This window comes from Heliangelus exortis, chromosome 18, assembly GCF_036169615.1.
Source record: "Heliangelus exortis chromosome 18, bHelExo1.hap1, whole genome shotgun sequence".
In the NCBI taxonomy this organism is placed as follows: domain Eukaryota; kingdom Metazoa; phylum Chordata; class Aves; order Apodiformes; family Trochilidae; genus Heliangelus; species Heliangelus exortis.
Genome location: NC_092439.1, coordinates 14,457,315 through 14,481,069, shown reverse-complemented (window position 1 = coordinate 14,481,069; position 23,755 = coordinate 14,457,315). Strand labels below are relative to the sequence as shown.

The following is a 23,755-nucleotide window of genomic DNA, read 5'->3' as shown; positions in this document are numbered from 1 at the left end:
TGGAATACTTGGAATTCTCCCTGTTCAGAGTCCCTGGTTCTGCTGAGCATCTCCAACAGTTTTTCTGTGTCCCTCTACAAGAAATCGTGTTCCTGCTGATGTGCCTCTAACCCTGTGCCCCTTACAGCTTTTGGGAAGGTGCTCTCCACACTTCCCACGCTGATTTCCTTGTCCACAAGTGCTTTGGGCAATCTGTACCCCCCAAACTTGCTGCATCCTTATTAACCCAGTGTCAGGGTTTAGCACTGGCCCGGCAATTAAACCGAGTAACAGACACTCTCTATTAATCTCTCTCTCCTCCCTGATAAGAAAGGAGAGAGAATAAGGGAGAGAGACTGATGGGTTGGAAACTGAACTACACAACTTTAATGAAAGAGTAATGATAAATGGGAAAAATTAATAAATATATACAAATATACAAGAAAAGGGATAGCACATTCCTCCCCCCTTTCCCCCAGTAGCTCTCACGCCACCACCGAGGCTGCAGGGCAGCCCTGGGACAGTCCAGGCTGGAATCCTGGGGTCAGCAGCAGTTGGGAGCTGGAGGCAGGAACACAGAGATTCAGGCTGGGATGGATCAGGAGCAGAGGCAGAGGAAGGGATGGGATCCTTCCAGGGTACCGGGGTGAAGGAAAGGGAAGCAGGAAAGGCAGGAAGGGCAGGAAGCTGGAAGCTGGAAGCAGGAAATCTGGCTTGGCCCTTGTGATCCCTCAAATTTATACTGAGGATGACGTATATGGGATGGAATACTCTGTTTGGTCAGTTCTAGCATCTCTCTTGTCCATTCCTCCCCAAAGGAGGGATCCAGGTGGGACCTCTTTATGTTTTCCTCAGAGCTGAGCAGTGTCCTTGGCTCTGCACACCAGTCTCTAGCAGTAACTATAAACATCAAGTGTTATCAGTCCTAGAAACACACACTGTCTGAGAAACTTGCTGTTAATTTCAGCAAGTGCAGCTACTTACAAGAGACTTAGCTAAAAGCAAAAGTACAAGACAGAAAATCACCTTTATCCTGGCCCAAAGCAGGACACCCAGGCAGCCCAAGAGAGCTCTCTGCACTTGGAAAAGCAGAGAAGAAGGGAAAATCTGCCCTTCCGTGGCAGCCAACACTCCCTGCTAAATAACCATCCTTGGTTATTCAGAAATGCTTTGAATAACACTCTTTATACACATGGAAAGCTTTTTAACACACCTGCAGTCTGTCCTCTCTATTTAGGTTTGAATAAGCAGAGATATTATGGGGGGGAGAGCAGCAAATGTTGAGTAAAATTTCATTTTCTGTCACTTCTCATACAGGCTGCTTTTCAAAAAGCAGTATGAAATCAAGCTTGTGGAAATTCACCCCCATGACAAATGCTGATTTCCTGTCTCTGCTTCAGTTTTATAGTGACATGCCTGCCCTTAGCAGATTTAGTGCCTGCTGAAGTCAAAAGATTCCTCAAGAAATCCAAAATGGCAATGAAGATGTAAATCTTTGCCACAGCCATGTCCAGGAATCCTAACTAAGGGCTGGCTAAACACCAAAAACCAGGACAACCCTGCATCTGAGCTATAGCATCTTTCATTTGCACACTTATCAAAATTCCCTTCAGTCCTTCAGGAAGTTTCTATTAAACTGGTGAACAGGTAATGCTTGGCAAAACAACAAAAAATACCCTTATAGCTCAGAGACACTGGAAGCAATATTCAGCTGATATAAAGGAATTGCATAAAAACTGAATTTGAAACAGCCCTGTTTCATGACCTCAGTGCCTGGCAGGGTTCTGGAGCAGCTCATCCTGGGGGCAATCACACAGCTCCTACAGGAGGGACAGGGGATCAGACCCAGGCAGCACGGGGTTAGGAAGGGCAGGTCCTGTCTGACCAACCTGAGCTCCTTTTATGATGAGGTGACCCAGCTGGGGGATGAGGGGAAGGCTGGGGATGGAGTCTGCCTGGAATTCAGCAAAGCTTTTGACTCCATTCCCATAGCATTCTCCTGGAAAAGCTGTCAGCCCAGGGCTCAGCCAGGAGCACTCTGGGCTGGGGTAGGAACTGCTGGAGGCCACAGAGTGGTGCTGAATGGTGCTGATCCAATTGGTGGCTGTGGTGTCCCCCAGGGACCAGTGCTGGCCCAGTGCTGTTCAATATCTTTATAGATGATTTAGATGGGGGGATTGAGTCCATCATCAGCAAATTCACAGATGACACCAAGCTGGGGGGAGTGTGGATGAGCTGGAAGGCAGGAGGGCTCTGCAGAGGGACCTGGACAGACTGGAGAGTTGGGCTGATCCCAAGGGGATGAGGTTCAACATTCCAAGTGCCGGGTCCTGCACTTTGGCCACAAGAACCCCATGGGGAGCTCCAGGCTGGGCACAGAGTGGCAGAAAGGGAGCTGGGAGTCTGGATTGCCAGGAAGCTGAAGAGGAGGCAGCAGTGTGCCCAGGTGGCCAAGAAGGCCAATGGCATCCTGGGCTGGCTCAGGAACAGCGTGGCCAGCAGGTCCAGGGAAGGGATTCTGCCCCTGTGCTCAGCCCTGGGGAGGCCACAGCTTGAGTCCTGTGTCCAGTTCTGGGCCCCTCAGCTCAGGAAGGAGATTGAGGTGCTGGAGCAGGTCCAGAGAAGAGCAAGGAGGCTGGGAAGGGATCCAGCACAAGTCCTGTGAGGAAGGGCTGAGGGAGCTGGGGGTGTTGAGGCTGGAGAAGAGGAGGCTCAGGGGAGACCTCATCACTCTCTCCAACTCCCTGAAAGGAGGTTGGAGCCAGGGGGGGGTTGGGCTCTGCTCCCAGGCAACTCTCAGCAAGACAAGAGGGCACAAGAGGTCTCAAGTTGTGCCAGGGGAGGTTTAGGTTGGACATTAGGAAGAATTTCTTTCTGGAGAGGGTGATCAGACACTGGAATGGGCTGCCCAGGGAAGGGGTGGATTCTCCATCCCTGGAGATATTTCAAAAGAGCCTGGATGTGGCACTCAGTGCCATGGGCTGGGAACCACGGGGGGAGTGGAGCAAGGGTTGGACTTGGTGATCTCTGAGGTCCCTTCCAACCCAGCCCATTCTAGGATTCTATGATTCTATGACATGTTGAGACAGGCCGTAAGCATCTTCAAACCCCATTACAAACAGCATCTCTGCACTCTCAGAGAAGTTAGGCTTAAAAGTTACCTTAAACTATTAAATTAAGAGAAATGCCATGTGCACTTGCCCTATGGAGGTGACCTGCAGAATTCATAGCACAGGGTGTAGCACCTTCTCCTGGCCCTCATCCTGATATCTCTTCAGCCCATTTTCAGATGAGAAGAGTTTTCATCCTTATGACACTCACCATGAAGGGATGGTGTGTAAATTAAAGTTTAGCTGCAATTTACAAGTCATATTAGGAGCTGGACTAAAACTGCATTACTCTATAAAGCCTGGAGGTCCCCTAATTATTTTGAGAGGCAGCAGATCTGGTTTAAGAGGACCTTAAACCCTTCAGGGCAGCTCTGCTCTCACCACCCCATTCCCTCCTTATTTACACTGATGCAGTTACTGGCACTGAGACACTTTAAATGAGAGTTGTGCAATCAGGCAGCTGGACTAATGGAAACAGAAATACATGAAACCTCAATGAAGCTATGGTTAACTTCCTCCAGTTTAAAAGCTGACCTTGTGTTGTTCTACTGCTTGATTGCAGAAATTTGTCCATTGGGTCTAAACAGTGACTGCAGGGAGACAGGGACATGGAACCAGAAGCAGGCTCAGCAGCTGCTCTCTGGCTACTAAATGCTGAAGTTATGTTGCTCAGTGCTACATATATATAACACACATATGTATATATATATTTTACATATATATATATATAAAACATATCTATAATATTTCCCCCTTTTAGGATAAATGAAAGGTGAGGGTGAACTCACACTTGTTTGCAGGCACTTAGTTTCACCCATCTCCTATCCAGCCAAATATTTGACCCCAGAAGAGGGAGAATTATCAAACTCTTGGGGCTGGCCTGAAACCAAGCCCTGCAGTGATAGACAGGGCTCCTTTTCCCACCTGAACTCCAAGCAGATCCTCTGAGAACTGACCCCAGGTATTGGACACAGCCAAGCCAGGTCAGCTCATGGCCAGGTACAAGCTGCTGGTGCAACAAACCAAAAGGGAGCAGAACATCCAGAAGATGAGGAAGCAGTGAGCAACACACCAAGGAGCACAAAGGTGTTCACGAGCTCCATGAGCATCCATTTTTTGTGATGCCCACTGCTCAGGGGCAGGAGCCAAGCACCCAGGCAAGCTGGAGGTTACCCCCAGCTCTTCTTTATTCTTGCTCTTGCTGTATTTTCCCATTCCTACTGGAAATAGGAATTGGCTCTTTCACCCAGTTTCTGTGAGGTGTCACCCAGACAGTGATAAAACTGTTAGGTCCCCAGATCAAGAAACCACAGAGGTGAACAGCATTTATTTTTTCCAGTGTTAAATGGCTGTACTGGAGCTGAATGCTGCTCCCCTCCTCTGGGGACCTTGCAGAGAGCTCTAGGATCTGCTTGGAGGCTTTTGGGGGCTGAGACTCCACACCTGGCCCCCAGCTGAGCTGCAGCATCAATCCTGGAGCAAAAGCAGAGCTCACCCAGTTAGTGCCTGCAGACAGCACCAGGAACTGAGAGGCAATGGGTGGCTGATTGCAGCCTCTGGGTGATGAAGAAGAAGTTCTGGGACAGTGTGGCAGGGAAACAAGCAGAGCTCCAGTTCTAAAAATCATACCCAAAGTCACCAGGGAATTCCTCTGTATGAACAACTACTCACTTCAATGTCACCAGGATGCTGCAGCTTCTCCTTGCATTTTCTCCTGTTTCTGCTCCTCTTATTTCTATTTTTCTCTCCCCAAGGACTCATCCCTTGCCTTTTCCCAGTCATTTTCATTGCACACATTCCCATCTCCCCCACATCTTGCTTCACATGATGCACTGACCTCTCATTTTCTAAGCCAAATATCCTTGTCTGACTTGAGGGCTTCCCACATTTACACCCTAATGCCATGAAAGAGCTGGAGGCAAAGGGGGGAAGGTCTGTGGGGTCAGTTATGCCATGAAAGAGCTGGAGGCAAAGGGGGGAAGGTCTGTGGGGTCAGCACACATGCACAGTGTGCACATACACATTATTTATTCCTGCTTCTTTGAATAAAATGAAAGGGCAAAATTCTGCACCTGACCCATGGCTGGGGACAGCTCCTGAGCCACATGAAGCCAGCAGAAAGGTGCAGAACAAGGGCAGCTGGAATCACTGCAGGTCCTGCTATGCTTAGAAATTAATCACAGCAGCTACCACAGAACAAACACTTGGAAGTGCTTTCAAGAGTTCAATTTCCACACAGCCAGTCTTACTCCAGAGCAGATGTCCTCACAGGGGGTTGTATCTGTATAATTAACCTAAAGTAGTTTATCCAAGGAAAAGTCCAGGAAGAGGCAGGCTGTAGGATTTGGCTGATCATGAAGATAAATTTTTCTAATGAAATTCACTTTCCCTTCAGCTTTGCTCATTTTTCCTGAAACTTCAAGTCCTTACTTCCCACTTAGGTCACTTGCACCACAAGCTGTGAGATTGCAGAAGAAACCAAAGAAGGAAAAGTATCCACTGCATTGAGAAGAAACAGGGATGGGAATAAGAATGGGCAGAGCAATGAAGAGAATCCAGCATTTCCTCCTGCAGTAACCAGTTGGTAGGTTGTGACCAGAGGAAGAATTTGATCACAGCAGGCAAGGAGCTCAGCAAGAGCTGGGATTTAGTGCTGGTAACACCAGGCAGGGTCCATACTGCTCAAGAGGTATCCTCCAGGAGGATATTTTCATCTCTGGTATTTTCATCTCTGCTTTTTTCCTGAGTTGACAAGCCAAAATTACTACAAGTTGGACTGAAAGAGCTTGAGTCAAACCTCTTGGAATAGATGAGGGTCTTGGAATTTGAAAAGACTGATGGATCAGGGCTTTCATGTAGCTCCTGTCTCACTGTGAGTTTACACCCAGTGGCCAAGAATGAAACACAGAGGTTGTGCCTCTTTACTACCTTGCTCTTTCCTCTCTGTGCCTGGTGGAGTCCTGCCCAAGCTGAGGAGGGAAAAAGCTTCCCTGCTATTGCATCAGAAGGAAAATACCCTATCTCATGTTTATAACACCCTATTTTGGACACTGTTGAGAAGTTCAAGCTGCTGGTAGCTGCCATTTATTTTCAAGAGGGGTGCAGGTTCAGCTTCACAGTGAAAAGAGAGAAGCAGGTAAATTGCTAAGCACCTTGCAGGACTTCTGGCCAGCAAGGAATATGTTTTATGCAAACTGCTCTGTCACAGCACAGAGCTCTGAACTCCAGGGAAGTCCCCCCCAGCTTGGCAACCCCCCAGGTGACCCTGGCAGAGCCTCAGGGAGCGAAGAGGTGATGGCCCAAAGGAGGCTTTCTCTGCCCCTTTGCTCAAAGGAAAAGGTTTTCATCACTTGTCCATTACCTGTAGGGTGAAGTAGAAAAAAATGTAACAGTGATACCACTGATCAGGTTGTGCAATTCAATGGCACCTTAGAAGTGGCAGCATTTTCACAGAATCACAGAATGCCAGGTGGAAAGGGACCTCAGGCATCACCTGGTCCAACCCTACTAAGACTGCTGTTCATCTGGGATGTCCCAGCACCATGTCGAGCTGGGACTTCAAAAGTTTTACATTTTCTAGATGTATTCTACCCATTGGCATCACCTTCACAGCCATCTTCACTGGGGGTCCCCAAGAAGTTTTGCTGAGCAGCTGAGCAGAGCCAGCCCAGACAGAAATCCTTCTCTCAGCCATCTCCACTTTGTGTCTTTGACACCAAATATTTTTCCCTTTGCCACTCAGGCAGCAGAAGAGCAGTTTCTAAACATGCTTGGAGCTCTGCAGCACCTGAGATGCCACCAAAGGTCAGACTTTCCCAGCACCAAAGCCACCCTAAGAAGCTGGAAGATGGGGTCACTCATTAAAGGAATTAGGGATTAACTGAGCTGGAAGGTCTTGCCTCATCCTTACAGAAGCCACTTTTGCCATCATTGCTTCCAGAAGCCTGATTTTATTTTTTTTATAACTGCTGCAACAAGACAGCTCGACTGCAATGAAAATGTTTGTGATGGAATCAGTTGACCCAGAAAAGAAGTGCTCACATCAGTCTGGGTTAAAAACCCAACAAGTAAAGGCTCTCTCTTAGCAGTCCATGCTCAGATGCTGGTCCCACATAAGACCTGACCTATAAAAAGAACAAAGGTCCCCTGGTTCTGTGCTCAGGTTCCCATGGTTTCATAGATTTTCCACAGGTTTAAGCACATGAGTGACTTCCCTAAGACAATGTGATTTATATAAGGAAGAATGCAATTATTTTTGCTTCAAGAAGCTTCCTGTATTTTTCCAAAAACTCTTCTCAAAAAGCAGAGGCTTTCCTGGATGGTGTATATGACCAGATAAAGAAATTTCTTTTTGCAGAGCTCAGTTTTAGACTCCTTTTAGCTGTGGGTATTCCTTTAAAACATGTATTCTGTTTATTATAATTGTCAATAATAATGTATTCTGGCTCGAGTTGCTGGTTTCAGTTACCTGACAATTTTCTCTAATATGAAGAAAGGAAAGTGACACATTTTTTGGGTGCCAAACCCAAATGCACAGATCTCCTAAAATACTGTAGCAGCACATCCCTTCATCCATGCTTCTACTAATTAAACAGTTTTCATCTTTGTTGACTAAAACTGGCAACGCTCACACACAGAAAACTGCAAATCAACCCTCAAATGGTTTTCTTTGCTCTGATCTGACTCACTGAGCTTTCTCCTAGCAACTCAACAGACCCTTCCTACTGACACAGCCTCCCAAAGACCATCATCAAATTAAATATTTAAGGTGTTAATGGAGAATGTGTGTGTGTGTGTGATCAGGAAATCAAGAAGTACAGCAGAGGGGACTGGACACCAGAATGCCATCACAAAAAAAAAAAAAAAAAAAACCAACAAACCCAAAAAACCCCAAAACCATTAAATCTAAAAGATTTCAACTGCTATCAAGCATGGCTGGACCAGCTGAAGAAGAAATAATTTGAAATTAAAAAATTAATTTGAAATTGATTGCTTGTTAACTCCTTGTTAAGACATTCCAGGCACCATTATACTTCCCACTACTGACAGCACCAACATCCATATTTTAAGTGCATATTTTAAGTCACATCTGTCCTCCAGTTTTGGTGTTGGAAAGGAACTCAGGGGGTTGAGCCCTGTGCTCCCCTTGCCTGCAATTCCTGTTGATCCTGACTGCAGGTGCTGGGATAGGGGCAGGGACAGAGGAAGCAAAACTCAACCTGAATTTCTTATTTTAGAGGTAGAGAGTGCAGGGCTTAAAACTGCTTTGTAGGATTGAGGTATAAGCAGCTTAGTACAGAGGGGCTGGGATACTGTTTGGATTCAGATCTCAATCTCCTGAGCATCCTTTTTTCCCAAGCACAAGCCCAGATTTCTCCTTTACTAGAGAGCTGATGCTTGAGTCTGTGACTTCACATTTTCTAGTGAAAAAATAATGACAGGAGCTGCTGTATTTTCTGTTCAACATTTCAGCCTTCTCAAGGGAAATAAAACAAAATTTCCCTAAAACAAGAATAAGTCAGACAAATAATGTCAAACTACTTTAGAAATAAATTAGTCAAGATAAAGGAATAAATCTCTTGGGGAGCCATAAATTGCATTCCTTTCTGCATTTGGCAGGGATGGGTTGCTAACACAAAAGGGTGTGCTATTTTTTGCAGCTCTTCTCTAAACTTCATTTAGTGCTGACAAAAAGATTACTGATTAATACCTGGAGAACCTAAAAGCTTCCCCACACCCCCAGGAGGAATGATGCCACGGAGAGGTGGATGAACAAAGCCAAGCAGAGGCTGCATGGTTGGACAGAGGGAGCCCCATGGCTGCTGAGGCTCCAGGGCAGGGATCCTGATCCCAACCCTCCTGCAAGCCAGGTCACCCCTGGGGAAAACTTCTTTATATCTGAGGTCAATCAGACTGCACAAAACACTGAGATCTATCAGCACAAAGCTTGTTGTGAGAGTTCTGTGTTTTTATTATCACCAAATCCCCTAAAATAATCACCAGATCTATAACGTAAAGAGAATAAAAACTCCCTATTAACTACATCAGCATCTCAGCTGTAAAACAGCAGCACAGGATACAGCCTGACTTTTTTTCATTTGAACTGCTTCCTGCAAAACAAAGATGACAGTAAGAGCCCATCCTAATAGTTACTCAACATCACAAAACAAGACCCTATCAGTTACACTGAATTTTTCCTGTATGCTTTCCAAATGACATGGTCACTACAACAAAGCATGCAAAATACTGCACTCCTTGGCCTCTGTCTAGACTAAAAAGGTGCTCTAGGAATTTCTATCTCTCCCTAATCATAAGAAAAAGTTGTTATTCCTCCTTTCAATGTGGCTTACTGGCAATTAAACCTGCTTGGAAAAAAACACCTTTTTTTCTTCCACAGAGATTATTTACGTATTATTTAAAAATAAAGCAGACCTGTAGGGTTAAAAAGCTAATTCTGACCCCTCCTGTGTCCCCTTGCCTCCCAGTGACTCTCACAAGAGAGAAACTCAGAAATTCAGAAATAGGGAAATTCAGAATCTCTCAGAAGGTGAGCGGGACCTTTGGGGAAGTTTGCAGGAAGGGAAGGTTGCAATCCAGGTTCCTGCAAGCCCCAGTTCTGCCCTGAGAGCAGAGGGAAGTTCTCAGCAAAGCCCCAGCTTAGGGGCTGTATGAGGGGGGAAATTTTGGGGACTCCCTGGCACAGGGTGTTCCTTCCCTTGGCTCAGGTCCTCACAGATGGGCAGACAGAAACTCTAATATATTTATAACCATAGATACAGCTGGGTTGGAAGGGACCTCAGAGCTCACCAAGTCCAACCCTTGCTCCACTCCCCCCATGGTTCCCAGCCCATGGCACTGAGTGCCACATCCAGGCTCTTTTGAAATATCTCCAGGGATGGAGAATCCACCCCTTCCCTGGGCAGCCCATTCCAATGGCTGATCACCCTCTCCAGAAAGAAATTCTTTCTAATGTCCAACCTAAACCTCCCCTGGCACAACTTGAGACCTCTTGTGCCCTCTTGTCTTGCTGAGAGTTGCCTGGGAGCAGAGCCCAACCCCCCCCTGGCTCCAACCTCCTTTCAGGGAGTTGGAGAGAGTGATGAGGTCTCCCCTGAGCCTCCTCTTCTCCAGCCTCAACACCCCCAGCTCCCTCAGCCCTTCCTCACAGGACTTGTGCTGGATCCCTTCACAGCCTCCTTGCTCTTCTCTGGACCTGCTCCAGCACCTCAAGCTCCTTCCTGAGCTGAGGGGCCCAGAACTGGACACAGGACTCAAGCTGTGGCCTCACCAGGGCTGAGCACAGGGGCAGAATCCCTTCCCTGGACCTGCTGGCCACGCTGTTCCTGAGCCAGCCCAGGATGCCATTGGCCTTCTTGGCCACCTGGGCACACTGCTGCCTCCTCTTCAGCTTCCTGGCAATCCAGACTCCCAGCTCCCTTCCTGCCACTCTGTGCCCAGCCTGGAGCTCCCCATGGGGTTCTTGTGGCCAAAGTGCAGGACCCGGCACTTGGAATGTTGAACCTCATCCCCTTGGGATCAGCCCAACTCTCCAGTCTGTCCAGGTCCCTCTGCAGAGCCCTCCTGCCTTCCAGCTGATCCACACTCCCCCCAGCTTGGTGTCATCTGTGAATTTGCTGATGATGGACTCAATCCCCTCATCTAAATCATCACTAAAGATATTAAACAGCACTGGGCCAGCACTGGTCCCTGGGGGACACCACAGCCACCAATTGGATCAGCACCATTCAGCACCACTCTGTGGCCTCCAGCAGTTCCTACCCCAGCCCAGAGGGCTCCTGTCTGAGCCCTGGGCTGACAGCTTTTCCAGGAGAATCCTGTGGGAATGGTGTCAAAAGCTTTGCTGAATTCCAGGCAGACTCCATCCCCAGCCTTCCCCTCATCCCCCAGCTGGGTCACCTCATCATAAAAGGAGCTCAGGTTGGTCAGACAGGACCTGCCCTTCCTAACCCCGTGCTGCCTGGGTCTTCTTCACCAAGGTTTTCCCTGGGCTCACATTCCTGCTCTCACTATTTGGTCTAAAATCTGGATTTTAGCTTCACTGGTTTGTTGTAATTTATACTGGGAAAAGGGCTTATTAAAATGAGATTTTTTCACACCTTATGGATGTCGAAGGAGTCTGTAGGTCTGCTCCATCCTCTCTGCCCCAAGGTGTTCAGCATGGCAAAAAGCAGTCTGCCTGTCAGGAGTGAGACAAGAGGCAGGAGGAGCTCAAGAAAACCAAAAACTGGTGGGGAAAGCAAAGCAAAACCTCTCTACACAACCATCCCCCTCCTTCCATCAAACACATGGGTAAAAAAGGCTTTTCACAGCACAAAGATCACTTCAAATCCCTCTGGGCATACAACCTGACAGCTCCAGGTCTGGGCATGCAGACCCCAGGCACAGGCAGACATCTCCCTCCCTTCCTGCCAGCAACAGGAAAACAACAATTTGCCATTTTTTGCCCAGTTCACCTTCTGTACAGCAGAAGTGACACTTCTGGCTAAAGTTCACCTCTCAGTGAACACTTTACACTGCCTGGTTTCAGTGGTGAAATACTACTTAGGAAACTCTTGCATACTTTGTGTAATTTCTGTATCCAGAACCAAATCCATTCCCCACTGCCTAAAAACACCCCCCCCCCCCCCCCCCCACATTCCCTCAACCTTTGGCACCCACCAGAGAACACCACACTAAAACAACACAGAAAAAAAGGGTATGCCCACACCCTCATAGACAGCCTTAAAGACTCAATATAAAAATTTGCTGCAGAGAAACAGACTTAGTTTGGGGTTTTTCCTGCCCACTTTACACAGTGGGGTAAGGGAGAAAACAGGGCCCCAAGAGCTGAATCCTCTACATTATCCAGTGATGCTCTTTGAATTTTTACAGTATCAAAGCAAAGAAAGAAGCCTCCTGTGCTTCTCTGATCCTTGCCTATTGAGTTAAATATATAACCAAACTAAACCAACAAAATCCTCACTGGCAAGGCAGAAAATTGGGTCACCCCAGCTGCTGCATTTCCCTGGCCTGAACCTGGAATTCATTTTTAAAATGGAAAGCAAAGTTGCCCAAGTTTTGACACGGTAATTCAGAGAACAAAACCATCCCCCAGTCCAATTACAGATTCTATCAAATCAGGACAACTCTCCCAAATGAACCTGCTCCATTTAAGTGGGAAACCCACATGGACACAGCAGCCCTGCTGAGGGGCCTGTAAACAACAGATATTTTAGTCTTATCAGACAACACAAGGGGTGGAAAAGTGACCAAAAAGTTATTATCTAGCATAAATTGATGAGATTTGATTGATTCAACTCAATTGGCCTGGAGTAATGTTAACTACACAGCACAGATCTTAATTCCAGTTGTAACTAACGTGGAAGTCATAAATACAAGGAAAAGCAAAGGCTTTTCCCACAAAGGACCAGAGAGCTGGGAACTGGAGGGAAAGGGTCACAGAACACCAAGAAACACAAAATTCCTGATAGACACCTCTTTTGAGAGTCTGAGAACACCCAAGTCAAAAATCAGTATTAATCCAGGTGCCTCACTTCAGTTCTGCCTCACACAACAGTCCTTGGTCAAATCCTCAGCTCATGGGATGCAGAATTCCACAGATTTAATAAATCTGCAAAAACTGCAAGTCCCAGCTAAAGTCCCCCTGCAGTGGGGACTCCTTTCCTGGGTGTCCCCAGCACCTTCTCCCCACCACATGCTTGCTGTTTGCTCCCATCCAGATTTCTGCTGCAACTGCAAACCAGAAATTGTTTCCCTTTCCAAATTTCTGAGAAAATCTGACTTTCAGCTGGAGGTTGGGGCTGGTCATTATATCCACTGGAACTGTTTAAAGGAGACTAAAAATGGGAAGTACTTCAGATAAACAAAAGAAAGGGAGAAGAGTAACCCTCTGGGGACCTAAAATTCCAATGTATTTTCTTCTTTCCCTCTCCCCACTCCAGTGGTTGTGCAATGTGAGATTATCCTAAATATATCCTGGTGTCCCAGTCCTGTGCTGCTGAGTGACCAACTCCAAACTTACAGCAACTGGGCCAGATGCTGCAGCACCTCTTTTTTTATTCTGTTTATCTGTCTCTCCCTTACCACCAGGTGTTCTTCAACACCTCAACTATTTTTACAACACGTGGAAGGACTGGGTTTGTTGTTTCCTTATTTGAAATACAGACTGTGCACAGAAGATACAGGTTCAAGGGGAAAGAACAAAAATGGAAAGATTTAATGCATTAGTTGGTAAACGTGATGGTGATGATTCATTATTATTATTATTATTATTATTATTATTATTATTAATACTATTACTATTTGCCTTGGACAGAACAGAGTTGCTTTCTGATTTTGGGGTAAACAGTATCCACATCACTTAAAGTCAGATTAGTTTTTCAGTGATACTAATTAAAAAAAAGAGCATCTTCAGGTAATAATCCAATGCCCAATTCAGTCCCTTCACCCAAAGGGCTCTCAGCACAATCTCTTCCAGGCACCCATTCTTAGGGAAGCAGCAGCAGCAGCACCTCTTACACCAGCCTGATCATAAAATGCTTGTGCAAATTGTCTTTTCTGCTCTTTAATAAGCTTTCTACTGGGAAATTATCTTACTTTAGCTTAAGAAAGCCCAGCCCTTGCCATACCTGCTGAAGGAGTGAGAGCTCAGAGCACCTGATGTGATCCCAAGGTCACCTCTCTTGGACCAGCAAACCTGCAAAACAAGAGCTTTGTGTCAGAGGCATTGCCTTTTGCAAAATACAAGGAAACAACTCTGCCATTTGGGAAGGACAAAAAAGACCCACTCATGAAAGGGACTAAACCAGCAGGATTTGAAACCTAGCAGAGAAAGACCTGGCAAGGTGTGAGTTCCCATTTATAGAATCACAGAATGGGCTGGGTTGGAAGGGACCTCAGAGCTCATCAAGTCCAACCCTTGCTCCACTCCCCCCGTGGTTCCCAGCCCATGGCACTGAGTGCCACATCCAGGCTCTTTTGAAATATCTCCAGGGATGGAGAATCCACCCCTTCCCTGGGCAGCCCATTCCAATGGCTGAGCACCCTCTCCAGAAAGAAATTCTTTCTAATGTCCAACCTAAACCTCCCCTGGCACAACTTGAGACCTCTTGTGCCCTCTTGTCTTGCTGAGAGTTGCCTGGGAGCAGAGCCCAACCCCCCCCTGGCTCCAACCTCCTTTCAGGGAGTTGGAGAGAGTGATGAGGTCTCCCCTGAGCCTCCTCTTCTCCAGCCTCAACACCCCCAGCTCCCTCAGCCCTTCCTCACAGGACTTGTGCTGGATCCCTTCCCAGCCTCCTTGCTCTTCTCTGGACCTGCTCCAGCACCTCAATCTCCTTCCTGAGCTGAGGGGCCCAGAACTGGACACAGGACTCAAGCTGTGGCCTCACCAGGGCTGAGCACAGGGGCAGAATCCCTTCCCTGGACCTGCTGGCCACACTCTTCCTGAGCCAGCCCAGGATGCCATTGGCCTTCTTGGCCACCTGGGCACACTGCTGCCTCCTCTTCAGCTTCCTGGCAATCCAGACTCCCAGCTCCCTTTCTGCCACTCTGTGCCCAGCCTGGAGCTCCCCATGGGGTTCTTGTGGCCAAAGTGCAGGACCCGGCACTTGGAATGTTGAACCTCATCCCCTTGGGATCAGCCCAACTCTCCAGTCTGTCCAGGTCCCTCTGCAGAGCCCTCCTGCCTTCCAGCTGATCCACACTCCCCCCAGCTTGGGGTCACCTGTGAATTTGCTGATGATGGACTCATTGATGTGATGGTTAAAGGGTTGTACCTGAAACTCCCCCCTTGCCTCATGAAGTCATCAGAAGGACAACAGTGACTCCGGGGACAGCATCTTCCCAACCTGATGGGATCAAGCTCTTCACTTCCCATGGGACTTCAGCTCCCTTCTCCCAGGAGGAGAAGGATCCTCCCACCCAGGATCTTCCAGCACTTCATTAGAACTGGGGAGCACTCTCAGCTGCTTTATATCACCTGAATCCCACTGAACACTGCATCAGGTGCCAGCATTTCACAGACCTGAGACTCCAAAAAAGATGCATACACAAATCCTACTCATCCAGAAAAGGTGTTGAAGAAGAGGTGATACAAGACACTGGCACTGCCAAGATCACGTAAAGGAAAATAAAAAATCAGCTTCCTAAAATCAAAATATTTTCATAGAATACTGAGCATTAGAATTTGTTACCTAAGATTTGGCTTTTTAGAAAGTTTTTTCATCTTTTCTCTATAACTACAAAAAAGTGAACCTTTAAGTTACATTTTGCAATGAAAGCTGAGATCTTCCCAAGATATCATGCGTACAGAAATCACAGGTTTTTTAATAAAGTAAAAAGAAGTCAATATATTTTTTTTAAAAGTGTTGCTAGAACAGCAGAACCTGTCGTTAGTAACACAATTCTGTACCAAACCTGCACATGGCACTGGGGGAGGCAAGACAAGAGGAAAATGAATCCTCCACCTGGTCAGGTCACTGCCCATGGGATGCTCTGAGTTAAAACAGCAGCACAGAGGAGTTAAGGTTGGAAGGGATCTGGTACAACCCCTCTGTTCAGCAGGGCCAGCTGGAGCTGCTCAGGATCCTCTCCAGACAGCTTTTAAAAACCTCCAAGGATGAAAACCCCACAAGCTCTCTGGGCAAACTGCTCAGTCACAGAAAAAAAAAAAAAAAAAAAAAAAAAAAAAAAAAAAGTGTTTTCCTGATGTTCAGACAGAACCCAGTGTGGGTCAGTTTGGTCACTGCCTCCTGCCCTGTCACTGGGACCTGGCTCCAATCTTTGCATCCTCCCTTCAGGTATCTATATACCATATATAAAAATATGTAAATATATATAAATATTTACTTTTATTTATATATATATGTATATATATAGATAAATATATATAAAAATAAATATATTTATGTGAATATAATATATAAATATATAAAAATATATATATAAATATTTATATTTATTTATTCATATTTATTTATTCATATTTATATATTTATATTTATATATTTATATATTTATATAAATATATTTATATTTATATATTTATATATCAATATGAATATCAATATATTAATATAATATATAAACGTAATATATAAATATATATAAATATGTGGTATATAAATATATAAATATATATTGTATATAAATCTATATAATATAATATATAATGTATATAATATAGAATATATATAATATATAATACATATAATAATATAATATAAATACATATAAATATAAATACATATAATAAATATAATATATATAAATATAATATATAATATAATATATAAACATAATATATAAATATATATAAATATGTGGTATATAAATATGTAAATATATATAGTATATAAATATATACGGTATACAAATATATATAAATATATATATTATATAAATATATATGGTATATAAAAATATATATAAATATATATAGTATATAAATATATAAATATAATATATATATAAAACATATATAAATATGGTATATAGATTTATAAATATTTAAAAATATATATAAACATACAATATATATATAAAAATATATATATATACATATATGTATGCAAAACTGAATATCCCACCCTCCCTCAGCCTTTCCTCACAGGAGAAATGCTCCAGTCCCCTGATCAGCTCTGGGCCCTTCACTTGTGTAAGGATAAACCTCACAGACACCTTTTCAGCTGCACAAAAATTCTTCCCAAATCCCCCAGGCACTTGGTGCAGATGTTTGGTTCTGTCCCAGTGCAGCAGCCAGGACACCACCGTTCTGCCAGCCTGCTCCCAGGAGGCTGCAATGAAAACTCCGTGACACTTCCCTTCCCCCAGGAGCTCAGGGAACCTGAGAAAAAAGGAGTTTATCAAGTGCTAGGGCTCTGCCCATGCTCCTCATTCCCTCGCACCCCAATTACAGAAGGGCTGAAAGGCTGTGAGGAGAAAAGACTCAAGTGGAGAATATTATCAGGTGAATAACCAGGGGTTTTCTGCCACTGCAATGACTGATGCAGTAATTGCTCAGAGCCAGAGAGTGCACTTCAAGTGAGAGAAACCATCAGGAATGGACACTTAAACCTTCACACTGATCCTCAACGCCAAAAGGTACTTAAAGACCTGGTAGTTTGGCTACAAATAACAGGGGGATCAGAGAGTGGTTTAACTTCCAAAAGGCCTCCAAGGCTTTTGACACTTCTTCTCCTGGTGGCCTTTCCTTCCTTCAGTTCCAGCTCACCCAAAGTGGGGAACTTCAAGCACCCATTGCAGGTGAAAAGGATGGCACAGGATTGCCAGGAAGCTGAGCAGGAGCCAGCAGTGAGCCCAGGTGGCTGGAGGCCACAGAGTGGTGCTGAATGGTGCTGATCCAACTGGTGGCTGTGGTGTCCCCCAGGGACCAGTGCTGGCCCAGTGCTGTTTAATATCTTTATTGATGATTTAGATGGGGGGATTGAGTCCACCATCAGCAAATTCACAGATGACCCCAAGCTGGGGGGAGTGTGGATCAGCTGGAAGGCAGGAGGGCTCTGCAGAGGGACCTGGACAGCCTGGAGAGTTGGGCTGATCCCAAGGGGATGAGGTTCAACATTCCAAGTGCCGGGTCCTGCACTTTGGCCACAAGAACCCCATGGGGAGCTCCAGGCTGGGCACAGAGTGGCAGAAAGGGAGCTGGGAGTCTGGATTGCCAGGAAGCTGAAGAGGAGGCAGCAGTGTGCCCAGGTGGCCAAGAAGGCCAATGGCATCCTGGGCTGGCTCAGGAACAGCGTGGCCAGCAGGTCCAGGGAAGGGATTCTGCCCCTGTGCTCAGCCCTGGGGAGGCCACAGCTTGAGTCCTGTGTCCAGTTCTGGGCCCCTCAGCTCAGGAAGGAGATTGAGGTGCTGGAGCAGGTCCAGAGAAGAGCAAGGAGGCTGGGAAGGGATCCAGCACAAGTCCTGTGAGGAAGGGCTGAGGGAGCTGGGGGTGTTGAGGCTGGAGAAGAGGAGGCTCAGGGGAGACCTCATCACTCTCTCCAACTCCCTGCAAGGAGGTTGGAGCCAGGGGGGGGTTGGGCTCTGCTCCCAGGCAACTCTCAGCAAGACAAGAGGGCACAAGAGGTCTCAAGTTGTGCCAGGGGAGGTTTAGGTTGGACATTAGAAAGAATTTCTTTCTGGAGAGGGTGATCAGGCATTGGAATGGGCTGCCCAGGGAAGGGGTGGATTCTCCATCCCTGGAGATATTTCCAAAGAGCCTGGATGTGGCACTCAGTGCCATGGGCTGGGAACCACGGGGGGAGTGGATCAAGGCTTGGACTTGGTGATCTCTGAGCTCCCTTCCAACCCAGCTGATTCTGTGATTCTGTGATTCTATGATTCTATGTGTTGTGTTCACCTGAACAGACTCTACAAGGACACAGATGTTCAGCACTCCTGCCTTACACTTGGTGACTAAATAAATAAAAAAAAAATAACCAAAAACCCCACAGGTATGTTCTATTGCTGAACAAACGAGATAGATTATTTAGACAGACAGAAGAAATGGGGCCATTCCTTCCCATTTAAGCACACTCTCATCTCAGCAGAAGTACTGAGAAGATAAAAGAAATGAAAGAGCTATTCCATAAATTAAACAGTTCAAGTAAAGCTTGCAAGTTAGAAAAAATCCTGGGAGAGAGAGGAGGTTACAAACCACTGACTGTACTGCTGTGTGTTTGCCCACTTCTGAACACGTCTGCTGCTTAAAACAGGATCACTGCATCTGGCACAGGGCTCACAGTGCTACAGAAGATACAAAATCTACTTTCCCCCATAGTGTCTTCAATCTGAAGTGCATCTCCAGCACAGGAACAGCTCACTCACAACTGGAAAATGCATCAAGCCCTGTTTCCCAGAGAGCATTTTATAGCTGGGGTATGGATGTAGTAGGAACAGAAAGAGATCTTGGGAGAACTCTCAGGTAAAGACCTCACGGAGACAAAATGGGTCCTTTTGGAGACAAATGGACTCCCTTTTCCAGCTGTTGGTTTGGTGGTCAGGGCAAAACCACCCAGAGACCAGAATTTCTCTCTCTTGCTCCCCTCCACCTCCCCTCCCAGAGGAAGAGAAAAAGGGAAGAAGGGAGAGACTTAAAGGCTGGAAGTTAAAAGCAGAGCAGGTTTAGCAGGACAGGGAAGGGATGGCAACACCTGGAATAGAGAACAAACCTCTACAGAACCCAAGTTTGATGGTCACTGATGTCTGAAGGGCTCTTAGGGAGGGAGGGAGGGAGGGATGCTTTTTAAATTAATTGAAAGTTTTTATTTAATACTAATGTATTAAGTATTTTCTTTAATATTATATAATAACATCCTAGGAACATGGGGTTTTTTTGTTTGAGAGGCTTAAAAATGCATACCCAGTGCTGACACTGGAACACATCCCATCACCTTAGAATCATAAATTATTCCTTAATTATAAATTATGCCTGGTGGAAAGGCAGAATCCATTGCTCTTCACCAGCCACTCCAAGAGATGAAGCAACCTCAGTTTACAGGGGGAGGTAAAAAGCATCCCAAATGTAAATCAGAAATCTGAAGGGCAGCCTGGGCAAGGTTAAACAGATCAGATGAAATGAATGATATTTCCATCAGAGCCCAGGAGAGCACTTTTCCTGGGAAATTTCTGGGGAAAAACTGACTGTCAATAAAGTCATTTTGGCAGAAATACTTGGCTGCTCACTGACCACACTCCCACCCTCCCTTCCTGTGGGAAGGACCCAAATGGTGCTGCCTGAACACTCAGCAGCTTCAAGTCTCAGGTATCAAAAAGCCAACTGACTGTGGAATTCCTCCAGGTACAGCATCCTGCAGTTGAGTTTCATCTTCTTTTATATATTCTCTTTTTGCTACCCAGGGAGATGCTGAAGGATCACATTTCTCTTCTGTGCATCTCCTGGAGCACCAGAGCACAAATTTTCCTTCCTTGACAGAAATACCCCTACTCCTGATGGGCTGCATGGTACCAGGATGCTGCAGTCTCCTGTTTGATAAGAAAAGAAAGCAGTGATGAGCTCCACAGGCTCCCAAATCCATCACAGCCACCTAAATATGGCTTTTTTAAATATGGTTTTCCCTTCCTCTGCACCTGAGCTTGGCAGAGGAGCCCTTTGTATCAGTGCTGCACACAGATTTTTAACAACTAAGTCAGAGTAGGGCTGAGGCTGGAAAATTCATTACCCCAGGAAGATATTTCAGGAGAGGAGAATAAGCTATTTCAAACAGAGGTGCAGGGCCATGGGGAACAGGACAGTGTTGATTGACAAGAAGTCTCCCAGCTCCACACTGAAGCCACTCATGGAGCTGAGGTTTTCAAGAGAACAAAACCCTATTTGATCTTTTCATATTTCCTCAGCAGCTATAATTCAGATAGCAGATAGTTTGCCCAAGCTGTTCAGAAGGCAGTGAAGTCCTGAGAAAAACAAAGCCTTCCATCAGGCTGCTGAAGGTCAGCAGATAAGAGATGGAAGGGAGGGAGGATCTTGCTCCCAGGCTCAGGGACCCAGCAGACCTCAGAAAAATGAGAGACCTTTTGTAATACATTTCAGCTTCAATAGGAGAAAACAGAGAGGTTGTAAAATGTCAAGACAACTCAATCTTTTGCCTACAAAGAACAAGCCTCAAAAGAACAAAACAAAACACCAACACCTGAGGTTTTTGATCCTAGCTGATACTTGGAAGATATTTTAAATGTTAAGACAAGTAAATCCTGCACTCCAACCACATCACTTCAGACCTCTGAGTGCAGAGCCAGAGAACATGGGGGAGAATAAGGAGGAAATCAGTGCAGGGCCAGATCCTGCCCTCCTCCCCAGCTTCCTCTGACACCTCCACAGTGATTCATCTCCAACAGAGAAGTGGCCAGGACAAAATTACCAGGAATTCCCTGAGCATCAGCCCCCCAACCCCCAGCAGCACAGCTGGCACCAGGGCTCACCCTGCTCCAGCCCCTCCAGCTCCAACTCCTTCTCTTGGCCTTTCTTTGCTCCAGGACCTGATATAAGGACTTAAAGCACAGATGGTTTTAACCCATGACTGAATGCACATATTTTAGTGCCATGACAGTGGCCCAGCAGAGATGAGCTTGTTCTTTCCTATGATGATAGGGCAAAAAGGGATCCTCAGGCAACTCCAGAGCAGCAGCCTCACCTCCACCCCTGGAAAGGTGATGGAGCAGCTCATGCTGGAGGACATCTCCAACCATATGAGAGGGACCTGAGCATCTCTGCTGTGAGGAAAGGCTGAGGAACTGTTCAGTCTGGAGAAAAGAAGGTGAGAGGGGATCTTATGGATGTCCAGAAACATCTGAGGGGTGGGGGGCAAGAAGAAGGGGCCAATCCCTTTTCAGTGGTGTCCAGTAACAGGACAAGGAATAATGGGTTGAAGCCAGAACATGGGAAGTTCCAGCTCAAACACCCCTGGATGTGTTCTGTGTGATGCCCTGGGGGATCTTGGACTGGATGAGCTCCAGAGGTCCCTTCCAAGCCCTGACATTCTGTGATTCCATGATTCCAAAGAGGTCTTCATGCCAGTACCAAGCTCAGAGATGCTTCCCATATTTTCTCTGCTTCTGACACTGGTTTAAATCCTCTATTCCAGCAGGAGCTCTCAGGCTCCATGTGGATGAGGAGCAAAGCCTTGGTAAGTCCAGGTCTGCACTGCTCAGTAACCACTGTGATGCCATGGAAAGTGCACTTAAACTACTAAAATAAAGCACATTGAGTCAAGTTGAATAGCAAGGGCAAAACCTGCCAAGTTCCTAAGTAGGTCTCTTAAAATAGCAAGATGTAAAATTAAACCTTAGGAAAGATGTTGCTAAAAAACTGTGTATCTTCAAAGTATGAAGTCACTCAAGTATCTAACAGCACTTGAAGAGCAGTTAAGTCCTACATTTGATAAGAAAAGAATAACATATTTAATTGAGCTTTTGAGTTGTGCAAGGGTGGATTCCAACCATTACTTGAAATGAAAATCTTTGAAATAACTTCTTGTTACGTGTCATTTAGCTGAAGCACTCAAAACCAAGAGAGAGAAAAAAGTGCAAAGTTATAAAATTGTCTGTCCAAGGTCACCTGAAATTTTTCTGAGAGGCAAGAAGAGAAACCCATTTACACAAAACTCTGTGTCCTGACAAGAAAAACAACCTTTCCTCCAACACCTTGTCTTGGGGTGCTCAGGTACAACTACGTCTTCATGGAAAAGCTGCATTTCCTCCTTAAAAAAATGCCAGCACGTATCTCCTGCCTTCCCCACCCAAACCATACCCCATGGCCAGAACTGGCTCTGCAGGAATCAGAACTGAGTCAGTTTTGTACTGAGGTTGTGCCCTGCCCCTAAAATAGCAAGGGTGGAATAAATGTCCCCATTATATTTCTAATGCAGCTAATGAATTTTGTGATTGTAAAATAACACCATCCAGAATACTGATGAACCCCACGACATGGCTTCCAAGGGCTGTCTTGTTAAAGATGCATTTTCGCTGGAATTTTAATAATTAATCATGTTTTGGGGGAGTTTTATTTTCGCGTGGCTTATCCTTTGATGATCTAATTTCCATTTATAATTATCTACTCCTTCATGGATTAATTACTCATGTTATTTTCTCTATTAATCAGACGTCAACATTTGCATTACAGATGACTGAGTTAATTTCATCCTGCTAAATCTGGCAGCACAGTCCTAATGATAAATTCTTTCCTCAGTTCTAGAGGTAAATGAAGACTCTCTGTCCTTTAAAACAAAGGCATTACTGGACCTCACCACTCTTCTGAAGCATGCTGGTGGTTCTGTGATATTATCCACACACATTTAATATGTCTAAGAATTTACTTCTTTTCTGCAAACTGTGAATGCACAAACCTTGAGTTCACTGCCAAACAAGCCCTGAGCAAAGGGCAGAGAGTTCTGAGCCCACCCCAGACTTCACTCCTGGATCCTCAGGTACCTTTAGCAGAGCTTCACAGCTTCCAGCTACTCCCTGGAGCTGCTTCTGGATGCTGTTATCCACATGGATGCTGCCTGAGGAGCTCTTCCATTCAAAATGCCAAGCAGGGAAAAGCAGGACATGGCAAACAGATCCTGGTGCTGGGCATGGATGGGGCTGGGAAGAGCAGTGTGCTCCCCTCCATCAACACCCAAGAGTCCCAGCTGGAGTCCCTGCAGAGTCAGTAAACCTCTTTGAGTATGGAGCCCAAAATAAGTCCCTATCCCATGTCCTAGGTGTCAGGCACATATTTTAAGACCACTGCACTCCCTTGTGTCTGCCCTGGTAACAAAGTTGTGGTTGTGTTCTCCAGGGATATTCTGCCTCTTCAACAAGACGATGCACTGCTGGTAGCAGGGATCCATGTTTGTTCTGCCTGGTCCTCCAGGGAGCTCAGATCCCAGGGAAAAGTGACAATCCCAATTGTGTGAAGTCAGACCTTGTGTTGTGGTCCATAGCCCTTGCATGTTGTACAGCTTCTCCTTGCTGCTCATGCCTGGCAAAGGGCAAGAGCAGAAGAGGAATAAGAGGAGAGGAGAGGGAGGAAAAGCTCTCTACACTTTTTGTTCAAAAGCTGCCTAAGTGATGTTTTCTGCTTGGATGGGGCTTGGAGCACCCTGGGCTGTGGGAGGTGTCCCTGCCCATGCAGGAGGTTGGAA

At 45.8% G+C, this 23,755-nt stretch overlaps 1 protein-coding gene across 1 annotated transcript in view; it reads right to left on the bottom strand.

Moving 5' to 3' along the window:
* The window catches only part of TSPAN4 (tetraspanin 4), a 405,186-nt gene that overhangs the window by 240,802 nt on the left and 140,629 nt on the right, over nt 1-23,755 (bottom strand). The window contains exon 2 of the mRNA XM_071761611.1: nt 13,739-13,806. The gene's annotated coding sequence lies outside the window, so the exon portion shown is untranslated. The remainder of the gene's footprint in view (nt 1-13,738; nt 13,807-23,755) is intronic.